Raw genomic sequence first — 12,909 nt, 5'->3', positions numbered from 1 at the left:
TTTTTTTTTTTTTGACAAAAAAAAATATTTTTTAATTATAGAAAAATTAAATGACACTTACACATATAAAAAAAATATCAATTCTACATAAATAATAAGAAGATAGATATTTCAAGTATTGAACTAAAATCTGATAACAAGCTCAATATTCGATTACTAAAAATTTTAACGAGAAAAAATAGAGATCAAATAGAATCTCTTTTATTTTTAAATCTACACAACTAATAAGATGCATCTTCTTTTTCTTCTCCATATAAATCTGAATATTTTTTTATTCTAAAAATTTTCTTCTATTTTTTCATAGAATTTTTCTTCAAGATCTGAAAAGATATGTATCATCATAACACCACCAGCAACCATAAAGAGAACTAAAACACCACCACAAAAGAGAGAAAAAATTACATATGGGTTATAAAATCAGGAACGCAGAGCTAAGCTCAGGTTCAAAAGAAGGTTATTTTAGATCTAGATCTGGATCTCAAATCTAAATCTCTAAAAGAAAAGAAGAAAACAGAAACAAACCAAAAAACAGAAAATAAGGAGATAAGAGAGAAAAAGATAAAGAGGTGACGGAGTGGTGTGGGCAAAGACGGAGGAGAAATAGAAGAGAAGGAGAAAGGAGGAGAAAGAAGCGGAGATAGTGGAGGCGAAAAAAGAAAAAAAAGGTTAAAGGAGATTGGAGCATAGAAGGGCCACTGCGGCCTAGATTGAGGCAGCGGCGGCGACCCTTAAAAAGAGCTTTGCGGTTTACCTCAATGGGAGAGAGAGAGGAGGGAGATGCGCTAGAGTTTTGAAAGTTTAGTTTTAATTATTGTCTTAATGATAATACTAAGGTCTTTTAATTTAAATTATTGTCTTGTGAAATTTTTTATATGCAAGAGTCCCTCTCTCGGTTGCTAATGTATTTCTCTGTCTCCCTTAATAATCTTAATAAATAATCCCTATTGAATTACTATTTTTTACCCTACATTATGGCAATATTACTCTCTCAATTACAGTCAAATTAACTTCACTCGTTGTAAAATTAATTTTAACCTTATAATATATGTATATTTCTCTTTATTTGACCCTGAAGTGACTTTAATCTATAACAATATATAATGACAATACATGAGTTTGGTTCCAATTTTTTTTAATATTGCCTTTTCTAATTAACTTCCCCACTTAATCGTTAGTTATTCAATTTAAAAAAACTTCCACTATTTTCTCTTATCTTATATTCATGTTATTAGAGCAACTTTGTACTAACTTTCACCTATTGTCTCTCACTTCTCACTTGTTTCTCTCTTCTCATCTCATCTCTTATTAATATTATCAAATACAGAGAGAAAAAAATTATTTTATTTGCTTTTAATCCAACTTATCTTCTCTTGAAGATATCACAAATAGAAATAAACACATATCTAAAATTGTTGACCATCAATATTTTGCTTTAGGTACTCTATTTAAACTAATTGTTGTAAACTATAAGTAATAAATTTTTTAATTAGATCCATGTTTTGATCATTACTATTATATTTTTATTATTTAGTAGCTATAATTTATATAAGAAATTATTTTATTTTTGGTAGAATTTAAAATATATTAATCTCATGCTAATAATATATTATTTTTTAAACATTCAGATATTCATAATAACATTCATAATAACAGTAGAGTTGGTCTTGGTCCAAATTCAAGTAACAAATAGAATGGTAATAACATTGGTGGGTATAAACTATCTTTTTTTTAAAACGTTAATTCATACTTAGTAAACTTTCAATTATTTTTAATATAATATGTTACATATATTTATAATACCGTTAATTTAAGTTTGAATTATTTTTTATTAGAATACTATTTTAATGTACTCTAAATTTTTATTAAGTATTTATTATTTTGATGAAAATATTCTTATAACAAATATTAATTTTATTTTTTATTTTTTTTCATACAATATTAAATTATTTATATTAAAAAATTTAGATAATTCAAAAAATATTATTTATATGTTAATAATCTTTTTTTTAATATTCAAGTATTAGAATTGGTCCAAATAATATACCGAATGATGATAACATTAGTTGGTTGTGTATATATATATATATATATATATATATATATATATATATATATATATATATATATATATATATATTCTATTAATTTGTTAATTTTATCTTTTGAATTTTTTTTATTATGGTACTATTTTAATGTATTCTAATTTTTTATCGTGTATTTATAATTTTAAAGATAATCATTCTTAGAAAAAATATTAATTTAATTTTTAATTTTTTTTATCTCTGATAATATTAAATAATTTATAACAAAAGATCTAGAAAATTTTAAAACTATTATTTATATTTATAACAAAATAACAATATACAAGACTATATGAGAGTTTGATGTCCAATTCTTTCTTTCCATCTTATCTCTATCACCATGACTTAAAATTAGATGTAGTTACTCAATGAGTCTCCCGTAGCATTATAAAATATTTATTTCAAAAAATTGGTCATTTTTTATTTAATTTATATGGCAAATAATAATATTTTATGTAATTTTATTTTATTTAATATTTAATAAATTTAGATTCGAATTCTCTTTTATTATTTTATTTCTTTACTCTAATAATTGTTTCATACAGAGAAACGCATCTAGAATTAGAAATAGAAGTATAAAAAATTGAAAAAAAATTAAAACAAATTAAAAGATGGATTAATAGAATAAATAATTGAAGAAGAAGTTACACATTTTTTCTATAACTGTTACTGAAATACAAAAGAAGATAAGACATGAGAATATGAGTTGTGCGTGAAAGTGGTTTTTTTATGTAACGTAACTGATGGATGTACGGGAGAAGTTCTATCATAAAAGGTAATATTGAAATTTGGATTTGGATACTAAAACTCCGTGTAGTTCTTCTTTAAAGTGAGACACTAAAATATTTATTTATTTATTTTTAAGAATCTAATTTTTTTTATTCTAAAAGTATTGGTATTTTTTATTTAATTTATACTGCAAATAATATTTTATTTTATTTTATTTTATATCTAATAGATTTAGATTTAATTTTTTTTACATGGTTGAAATAAAATAGTGCTATTGTATAATTGTAAACTTTAATTTTTTTTTGTCATAATAACTATTTTCTCCTACTATAATGCTACAGGTTAAATATTTTCTAATTTAATTTATACTGTAAATAGTAATATTTTATTTTATTAGTTATCTGATAATATTAAAAGGAATATAAAAGTTTGGTGTCCAATTATTTTTTTCATTTTACTCCTATCACTATAACCCAAAATAACCGATATAGTTATCATTATTTCTACTATCATAAAGCAGTTTGTCTGTGGAATTATTGTTATTTGACTTATTTCTACTATCCTATATATTGTTTTGTACTCTTTTATTATATTATTATCGTTATTTTTTTTCATTTTTGTACTGGAAGTCTCCGTACGTGTTGTGAGATGGATCAGGAACTTGTGGGTCAGAACGACGGCCGGATCGTCTGACTAGAGCAATGGGGGGTGATACCTGCAAAGATATTCCGACGCTCAAGTCAGAATGGATCTGAGAGGTATAAAGTGTGTAGAATGAATGACATACCTGAGGGGACCTTGGACTCCCTTTTATATAGGTGGTGGAATTTATCTTATCTTATCTTATCTTATTTAGTTAAGATAAGAGAGTTGTTTGAATTTGAATATCGATTAGAAAGTCTAGTGGGCCGGTTTGGGCCTTCTAGAAAGAGGAAGTAGGCCGAACCCAGGTAGCCGGGTTAGGGGCCGTACCAGGGGTGGGACCCAGAGGTTGGGTCCGTAACAGTTGTCCCACAGCGGGAGAGCGAGTGAGGTCGGTCTTCGTCGCTGGAGGACATGGGTTTTGCCGTTTATGGCTTTATTCCGCGTTATTGGAATGGTGGTTGGAGCCCGGGAGGTCAGTTTGACGGCTTACCTGATGTGGGAGCGGGCGACTCTTGGGTCGTCGCTCTTGGAATCTATGTTAGTGGTTGGTGTGAGCTTTTCGTATTCTTACGCCCGTTATGTTTCTCGAGATACGCTGTCAGTTGCATTTTCAGAGAGAACATTTATTGCATAGGGACGTTTGGACTGCTTTCCCTTTTTGCCCCGCCATCTTTGTTGGTTCATGGGGGTATTTTTAGTTTTTTACCCTTCGCAACAGTTTTGATTTTTTCTTTTTTTTCCCTTGGTCGCTTCATTTCCTAGTTTTCTTTGTTTCGTGCTTTCTCTGCTCTATGTGCTTTGCATTCTTCTTTCCTTCTTCCGTGTGCTTTGGTGTTTTGCTTGGTGCTCCTGTACCATTCGCGTGCTAGTTCTGCGTCCTACTTCGACTCGTATCAAGTTGTATCAGGTTGGTGTTCTTTTCCTATGCCTACATTATCTTTATTTATTTTTGCTTTGCTTGCATGCACTGGGACTGCGTTTTGTTCCTTTTACTTTGCTCTTTAGTACTGTGTTTCAGATAGGGGTAGTGGGTTTATTTTGGGAAGGACGTGCACCACTGTTTGTAGGCATAGTTTATGGTAGATGGTAGTATTTTTCATTTTCTCCACCGTGTGGTTTTGGTAGGCTGATGGTGGTGCTTCCCTTTGTTTTAGGTATGTCTCGGCGGAGGAATGAGGGTGCGGGTGCTTTGGCGGTTCTGGCAGGGGGCATCCACTCTCTATATTATTGGGTAACCTCCGATGTTCGGGGAATGCCGTCTCAGATGACGGAGGCGGACCTCCAGCGGCTCCGCGATCAGGGGGCTGTTTGCAGAGGTGGTGATACCGAGCGTCAGTATGAGCTCGTCCTTCCTGAGGTTGATGAGAGGGTTTGCTACCTAAATCTTGACTCGCCAACCATCTTGGATTGAATGTAGGTATAAGAGTCCATGTTTACACGACTTGGCGTGTGATGCGTGAGCATCTTTCCTATCTTTTCCTAGTGAATTTGCATCTAAATTGTTGAGTTTAATAAAGAATTAATTATCTTTTAGCCAATGTGGATGCTACTTTGAGTCTTGTACAATTCTGTTTATTTTAGGTAGCATTCAACTAGATTTGATGGAGTTTCTGCAGAAGAAGAGATGAAGGCGAATGATGCTGTCAACCCTGACCTCTCTGCACTCAAACCTGAATAACTCGAGCTACAGAGGTCCAATGGACGTGATTCTAGTGGATTTGGAAAGCTAACTTCCAGAGCTTTCGAACGATATATAATAGTCCATACTTCTTCTGTGAACTCGCTGCCAAGGCTGCGCCTAACTTGAGATTTCACAAGTTAGGCGCAAGACACAACAATACGCGAGATTGGCGTGGTTAGGCGCACTAAAGTTCATGTTAGGCACAACTTCACTCAACTAAACCCCAATTCATGCTGCCAAGCCTAAGTTAGGCGTGGATCCTAGTGAAGTCAAGTGGTCCCCATCCATCAATTGAAGATTTGCTGATTGCTATAATTAATTCTAATTTAAATTCAAATTTAAAAAAATAGAAAAAGATATTATGTTAGTTTTAAAGATAGATTTTAAATTAATTAGGATTAGAATTAAATAGGGGGATACCACCTCAACATTATTACATTCCAGACTTTCAATTCTATACAAATTTATATTCCGTAATTCTAGTTTTCTACTCTGAACCATGAGCAACTGATCCTCCATTGTTAAGGTTAGGAGCTCTGTCTATTTGTATGGATTGATTTTATTGCTTTTTCTATTTTAATTCATGTATGGATTTACAATTTAAGAATTATTTTCGCTCTTCATCTTATAAATTTGGGTGGAACGGAAGTATGACCCTCTTTCTATTTGAGTTCTTGTATAACTTGAAAAAGCTCTTTACTTGAACAACAGCTTGAAAACATATTCTCCTAAATTTTAATTATCTGGATTTAACATGATACGTGACATATAATCCTTTTATTTTTGGGTAATTAGAGTTTTTGTGGCATATAAATTGGAATTTGATCATGTAGCTTCTAATTGGAATTAACTGACCAAGAAATTAGCAGTTGATAAATTTTAGAAGAGACTAGAAAGGTCTAAGGAAGTAGGGTCTAGTCACATATAGTTTGTCATAAATTAAATCCTACATAATTAAAATAGTTAGTAAGAAAAGTAAATCCGGAAAAATAGATAACTCTGAAACCTTAACTGCCTTCTCAATATTTTATTCCCAACTTATTTATCTGCCTATCTTTAATATTCTAAATTTACTGTTAATGCTTTTAAACTTCCAAACACTATTTTCTGTTTGTCTAACTAAGTCTATCAAACACTATTGTTGCTTAATCCATCAATCCTCGTGGGATCGACCCTTACTCACGTAAGGTATTACTTGGTACGACCTGGTGCACTTGCCGGTTAGTCTGTGGTTATAAATTTCATACCAAATTTTTAGTGCCGTTGCCGGGAATTGATTGTGATTAACAACTATTCGTTATTTGATTGCTTAGATTAGATAATTTTCCTTTTAATTGATTTTATTGTAGTATTATTAATTTCTATTTTCATTTTTTCTTTGTTTTTTTTCTCTTGCTTTTCGTTTGTTTTCCTATCCCACTGTTTGATTTCACTTTCTTTTATTAATTTTTATTCTTTTCAAAAATTTTACGTCGTTTCTTTTTTTATTTTTTATTTTTTTATTTATTTTTATTTTAGTTTATTTTCGTTTTGTTTCTGTTTATTATTAATTTATTTTATTTTTTTATATTTTATTAGTTTTATTTTATTTTTGTCTTTAATTTCAAAAAAAAATTAAATAAGTAAAAAAAAATTAAATAAATAAATAGCACAAATATTTTTCTTAATTTCTGAAATTAAATTTGGCGTTTTTTAGTTAGTTTTATTTTTATTTTTCTTATTTTAATTTTTAGAATTCTGTTCTTTCTTCTTTGTTTTCCTGTTTGTCACATGGTGCGTTTAATTCTGTTTGGTGTTGTGTGCTAAGGAAAAATAATAGAGAGAGATAATATGGCTTACTACTCACACCCGAGTAGTGATTCATATTATTGTGGATGGGGGAACTATCCAAAATTTGGTTGGCAAAGTCAAAACCAAAGAAACTTCAGTGCTCCATATTCCAACTATCAAGAACCACCATCTCCATATTCATACCAAGAACCACCACCTCTTTATCCATATCAAGAACCATCATCTTTCTACCCATATCAAGAGCCACTATCTCTCTATCCATACCAAGACCCATCATCTTTTTACTCTTATCAAGAACCATCACCTCCTTCTTATCCATATCAAGAGTCACCATCTCCTTATTCATTTCAAATACCATCAGATCTTGAGTTTCTCATGAAAGAATGCATACATGATATAAAGACTAGTGTCAAAAACGTAGAGAAATATGTGCAGTCGATTATCAAGTCACAGGAAGAGGAGCAAGCAAATTCCTTCCCAAGAGATATAATGCAAGATCCTATGGAAGAAAGTGAGAAAATCAATCAAAGGAGTTTATACTCCAGTGAATTAGAGAACTTTTCACCCTCACACATGGAAGAAGAGGAAGATGCAAAAATAAAGGAGGTTGATGCACCAACAAAGAAGGAAGATGCACAAACAAAGGAAGTTGCAAGAGATGAAAATAATTATGGGAATCTACACTCCAATGAAGCAGAGAGTGGCATGGAGTGTGAGTTTATTGAACCACCAATTCAAGAAGTTCTTGATGAAGGGTACACTCTAACCATCACACAACACCCACATGTTGAAATCAAAGAAGTGAAGATAACTAAGTAAAGCACTGAAAAGAAGATTGTGACCAAGAAACAGAAGAAAATATCTATGAAGAAGAAAAGGTCAGAAAAAAAAATCCAACCTCTACCCCAACAAGCAAGGTGAATCAAGCTAATCACAATAAAAAAATCTTGTTAGAAGGAATTTATATCAGGGGGCACTAATTTTCACCTCTTCCCTCTTGGAGACATTTCTTTTAACCAACTAGAAGAAGAGGAAGAAACTTCAATAATCAAGTGTCAAGCTAGTGACGTTAAAGAAACGCTTGTCGGGAGGCAACCCGATAATTTCATATCATTAGCTATTTTTCATAGTAGTAATTTTCTTCTTTATTTAATTTTTACTAAATTTTTACTGTTTTTCAGATCATGCAGCTATTTAGAACAGGACCGAACACTTCAAAAAAATTTTATCTGTCTCCAAATTCAACATGGGAGAGTTAAAAAAAAAAAAAATGCATGCTGATCCCACAACACCCTTCTTCATCCCTTTATTCCCTTTCCCCTTATTCCCGTTATCACTCCTACCTACCCCTCATTCATTCTCCATTCAAACCAAGTCTCCCCCTTTTTTGTAACCCCCTTCCCTTTATTTTTATAATATATATATATATCTCGCAACCCCCCTCCCATACATATATAATCCGTCCCCCTCTCTTTTATATATATATATATATATATATATATATATATATACACACACACGCCCCCTTCTTATATACATATATATAAATAAATAAATAAATATAAAAAAATTATATATATATATATATATATATATATATATAAATAAGTATTTTTATTTCTCTTACTCTTTTATTTTTTTATTATTCTTTTATCACGCTATTTGTTTTTGTTTTCAGTTCTTTTTTGCTTGAGGACAAGCAAACCTTTAAGTTTGGTATTGATGCTTCGCTTATGATTTTCTGTTTATTTTAATGGCACCAAAGGGAGACGAATCATCTTCACGGAGGAGCACAACCTGAAGAATAAGACGACCGCTAGGATAACTAAGGTGGTTGAGTTCCTTTCATTTTTTATTCCTCCCCTCTTTTTCTATATTATGTTCCGGTTTTCTGCTATTTTTGCTTTGTTTGTTGCATGATCCTTTATTAGTTAGAATCCTAGGTCTAGTTTAGTTTTCTCTTAATTGCTTTAAAAGATGTCTCACGTATTACTCACTGAGCTTGAATTCAAATAAAAAATACAGAAGTGATGTATTGCATGAGAAATTGAGTTAATTTTAAGAGTAGTCTTATTTACTTAGATGTGGTGGCAATACTTTTTGTTTTCTGAATGAATACTTGAACAGTGCATATTTTTTATAGTGAAGTTTATGAATGTTAAAATTGTTGGCTCTTGAAAAAATGATGAAAAAAGAGAAATGTTATTGATAATCTGAAAAATCATAAAATTGATTCTTGAAGCAAGAAAAAGCAGTGAAAAACACAAAGCTTGCGAAAAAAAATATATAAAAAAAATATATAAAATAAAAAAAAGAAAGAAAAAAAAAAGCAAGCAGAAAAAGTCAATAACCCTTTAAACTAAAAGGCAAAGGGTAAAAAGGATCCAAGACTTTGAGCATTAATGGATAGGAGGGCCCAAAGGAATAAAATCCTGGCCTAAGCGGCTAAATCAAGCTGTCCTTAACCATGTGCTTGTGGCGTGAAGGTGTCAAGTGAAAAGCTTGAGACTGAGCGGTTAAAGTCCTGGTCCAAAGCAAAACGAGTGTGCTTAAGAACTCTAGGCACCTCTAACTGGGGACTCTAGCAAAGCTGAGTCACAATCTGAAAAGGTTCACCCAGTTATGTATCTGTGGCATTTATGTATCCAGTGGTAATACTGGAAAATAAAATGCTTAGGATCACGGCCAAGACTCATAAAGTAGCTATGTTCAAGAATCAACATACTGAACTAGGAGAATCAATAACACTATTTGAATTCTGAGTTCCTATGGATGTCAATCATTTTGAACTTCAAAGGATAAAGTGAGATGCCAAAACTATTCAGGATTGCAGTTGTAAACCCCACTATAAGAAGAGACATGAGCTTAATCGAACTCTCATTCTCATGCAAATTCACATTCTAAGCCTATATTAGTTTGGTTGCTTGAGGACAAGCAACAGTTCAAGTTTGGTGTTGTGATGCGTGAGCATCTTTCCTATCTTTTCCTAGTGAATTTGCATCTAATTTGTTGAGTTTAATAAATAATTAATTATCTTTTAGCCAATATGGATGCTACTTTGAGTCTTGTGCAATTCTGTTTATTTTAGGTAGCATTCAACTGGATTTGATGGAGTTTCTGCAGAAGAAGAGATGAAGGCGAATGATGCTGTCAACCCTGACCTCTCTACACTCAAACCTGAATAACTCGAGATACAGAGGTCCAATGGACGTGATTCTAGTGGTGTTGGAAAGCTAACTTTCAGAGCTTTCTAACAATATATAATAGTCCATACTTCTTCTCTGAACTCGCTGCCAAGGCTGCGCCTAACTTGAGATTTCACAAGTTAGGCGCAAGACACAACAACAATACGCGAGATTGGCCCTGCCCACTTCAAGTTAGGCACACTAAAGCCCACGTTAGGTGCACTAAAGTCCATGTTAGGCGCAGCTTCACTCAACTAAACCCCAATTCATGCTGCCAAGCCCAAGTTAGGCGTGGATCCTAGTGAAGCCAAGTGGTCCCCATCCATCAATTGAAGATTTGCTGATTGCTATAATTAATTCTAATTTAAATTCAAATTTAAAAAAATAGGAAAAGATATTATGTTAGTTTTAAAGATAGATTTTAAATTAATTAGGATTAGATATAAATAGGGGGATACCACCTCAACATTATTACATTCCAGACTTCCAATTCTATACAAATTTACATTCCGTAATCCTAGTTTTCTACTCTGAACCATGAGCAACTAATCCTCCATTGTTAAGGTTAGGAGCTCTGTCTATTTGTATGGATTGATTTTATTACTTTTTCTATTTTAATTCATGTATAGATTTACAATTTAAGAATTATTTTCGCTCTTCATCTTATGAATTTGGGTAGAACGGAAGTATGACCCTCTTTCTATTTGAGTTCTTGTATAACTTGGAAAAGCTCTTTACTTGAACAACAACTTGAAAACATATTCTCCTAAATTTTAATTATCTGTATTTAACGGGATACGTGACATATAATCCTTTTATTTTTGGGTAATTAGAGTTTTTGTGGCATATAAACTGGAATTTGATCATGTAGCTTCTAATTAGAATTAACTGGCCAAGAAATTGGCAGTTGATAAATTTTAGAGGATACTAGAAAGGTCTAAGGAATTAGGGTCTAGTCACATATAGTTTGCCATAAATTAAATCCTACATAATTAAAATAGTTAGTAAGAAAAGTAAATCCGGAAAAATAGATAACTCTGAAGCCTTAACTGCCTTCTCAATATTTTATTCCCAACTTATTTATCTGCCTATCTTTAATATTCTAAATTTACTATTAATGCTTTTAAACTTCCAAACACTATTTTCTGTTTGTCTAACTAAGCCTATCAAACACTATTGTTGCTTAATCCATCAATCCTCGTGGGATCGACCCTTACTCACGTAAGGTATTACTTGGTACGACCCGGTGCACTTACCAGTTAGTCTGTGGTTATAAATTCCGCACCAGCGTGCGGCTTCCGTTTTCGCAAGGTTTAGGCGCTGTTGAGCCGATGTTCCGTGGTCCCGTCTCGGTTGCATCCAAACAGTTAGGTAGCCATTCGCTCCTTCGAGTTTGTGTGCGAGTATCTGGAGCTTTCGGCTTCAGTTAATGTCTTCCTCTTCCTTTTCTTGTGCACCCTGCCGACAAAAGAGGGGAAACACAAGAAGGGGTATATGTCGTTTATGGTCCAGCCTAATCGACGTATTTTTGGTCTATACAAGGATTCTTTTCATGGGTTTAAGAGGGAATATTTTAAGGTGCATCCTGCTCAGGGGCATCACCCTTTCTGGTTGACGTTGGAGGGGGAACGTCGGTTTCTGACATACTGGAATTTTGGTGCTGGGACATCGTATTTGGCGCGGGTCACTTCTGAAAGGCTGTCCCCAGAGGATAGGGATATCTCTAGTGTCCTTTGGCACCTTTTTAGGGAGTGTCCTTTAAATCCCTGGGACATCATGAGAGACCCGGTGGCTTATCATACTTTTATCGATGCGTATTTGTCATTCTTTTGCATTTCGTATCTACCCGATTTAGGGACTTATGCTTTTTTCTTTTGTTTTTTTTTTTCAGTTGAAATGGCTGGTGGTCTGAGTACTTTGGCAAGGATGAAAGCTGCCATAGAGCGGGAGGTAGCGTCAGAAGCTTTTCCTTCTACTCCCTCATCCCAACCTGCCGAGGGTTCTCGGGCCGTTTCTCAGGAGCTGGCGCCTGGAGTTGGTGATGGGGCCCCCGCTTCTTCGGGTCCGGCGACCGTGGATGGTGATGAGGAAGTGGTCGTGGTCTCGGCTACTGATGCTTCCTGAAAACGGAAGAGGTCGGAGGAGGTCAACAGCGAGAGTTTGGAGGAGGAGGGTACGGTGCCCTCTGTGATGGACCAGAGTGTTGACGCCCCGACCTTTTTTGACCAGCACCTCATGCTCGGTACCAAAGAATTTTTTCATGACTGTGATGTGGCCTTTTAGGCAAAGTCAGTATATCGCGCCCTCCTTCGTTCTGCCGTTATAGTTTGGAAGGCTGAGCCTATGTGGCCCAAGTGGGTTTTATGGATAAGAAGCTGTGTCATTCCCAGGCCGAGGTGGCCAAGATGGAGGAGAAGCTCGAGGTGTCGAAGACGGCTAGGGAGAAGGTTGTTAAGGACTCTGAGGATGCTGGAGCTGAGCTGCTTCGTTTGTCCGAGGTCGAAACTTAACTTTTATCCCAGCTGGGTGGGGAGCGGAGACGGGCTTTGGATGCCGAGTTTCGGGCTGCCGTGCTCCTTGCCGAGGTTGATACCTTGAAGGCTGAGGTGTCTGCCCTGAAGGTTGAAGCCCAGGGGCTGAAAAAGGAGAAGGGGGAGCTGCTGGCTGACGTGAAGAATGTGATCTCTGCTACCAAGGAAATGATGAAGGCCTAGACTTTGGTTCTTGCGCTAGATGCGGACGTGTCTGTGATGGGACGTTTAAGACTGTCCAGGATGGCCAGATCGTCGATATAGAG

The sequence above is a fragment of the Arachis ipaensis genome, chromosome B10 (genome assembly GCF_059453495.1).
Source record: "Arachis ipaensis isolate K30076 ecotype BB chromosome B10, ASM5945349v1, whole genome shotgun sequence".
Classification (NCBI taxonomy): domain Eukaryota; kingdom Viridiplantae; phylum Streptophyta; class Magnoliopsida; order Fabales; family Fabaceae; genus Arachis; species Arachis ipaensis.
The sequence above is the reverse complement of the archived record's forward strand: the minus strand, read 5'-3'. Positions refer to the sequence as shown.